Below are 1,291 nucleotides of genomic sequence, written 5' to 3' on the forward strand. Positions count from 1 at the left end.
TCCTACTACAGGATTCCCCATTTTTTGTATTCACATACCTATAAAGAAGACACCATTAAAATTGCTAACAGAGAGATCTTCACTGCCTTCTAAGCTACAGTGGCTGATACCCAGCCTCAGATCAATTTGTGGAGCATGTTTTTCACAGACTCTAACTTTGTATGTGAACCAAATGCTCCAGGTTCACATAGCATGTCGAAATGTTGGAGTTGTTTGAATGTATGCAAGCTGTTCACATTTGCAAACTGTGATTATTTATATGTTCATGTATAGTATGTAAGAAAAGGCTAACTAGAAGCACAACTAAAACTTTGAAGTGTGTGTGGACGATGGTTCCCAACAGACAATAGAACTTTAAGCTTAAACAGGTTTCTCAGTGATAGTCCTCAACCCCTTACATTGATGGGATGGATCACATACTAGATACCAGATAAGCCACTAGCTGAAATAATAGTTTGACATTTTTTTCACACAGCATTTGGGACTAGCATTGTTTTGTTAAATTATATATATTTTTTAAATCTTTGTTTTCTACTTCTTAAAGGAATGAAACAGATGTGAAAAGTTCCATAACTCTCATTCATGCCAGTGAACATGGCCATTAGAAGAGAAATACCTAAGGTGGGGAAAACAGTCAGAAACCAGAGTGCGAGAGGAAAAAGAAACCAAAGCATTTAAGGTTAGAATAATGTAGAGAGAGAGACAGAGAAGTCTGATTGCATGCTAAGCTGGCATTTACTAACAGAAACATGAGCAGCATTAGCAAAGGTTTTATCTATGATATAGAGGCTGTCTTCCACTCTCAAGCTTTGTGCAAACCTTCTGTTTTATTATTGTGAGCTCACTGGGGTTGCCCATGGTATCTGAGCTCATCCCAGAGATCATGAATGGCTTTGTCTGAGTTAGATAAATTAAGTACGGCAAGGCCTGCCCATGGGCTGTACTGGGCCCATAGGTCCCCTTTCCTTCTCCTGCACCCGTTTCCCCAGCCTACCTGATCAAGCCACTGCCCCAATTGGTATGGGAGCCACATACAGGTCCAAGACTGGCTGGAGCCACTGCTGGATCAGGTAGGCTGGGGGCAAGAGAAGGGCAAGAGAAGGGGGTATGATGGCTTGATCAAGCTTCTGGGCTGGCATGGCACTCATTTGGCCTGTAGGATGGGATGTGTTTGACACCTTTGTCTTAGGGGCAGTTGGGTTATGGGATATCCAGTGTAGGATGGTGGATGTGGGAAAAGTGAATGTTGTGTGCATGGAGTGGTTGGATTTAGGCAGGCAAGGTTCCTAGG

Source organism: Gavialis gangeticus, unplaced genomic scaffold (genome assembly GCF_001723915.1).
Source record: "Gavialis gangeticus isolate Ggan-Ray unplaced genomic scaffold, GavGan_comp1, whole genome shotgun sequence".
NCBI lineage: Eukaryota > Metazoa > Chordata > Crocodylia > Gavialidae > Gavialis > Gavialis gangeticus.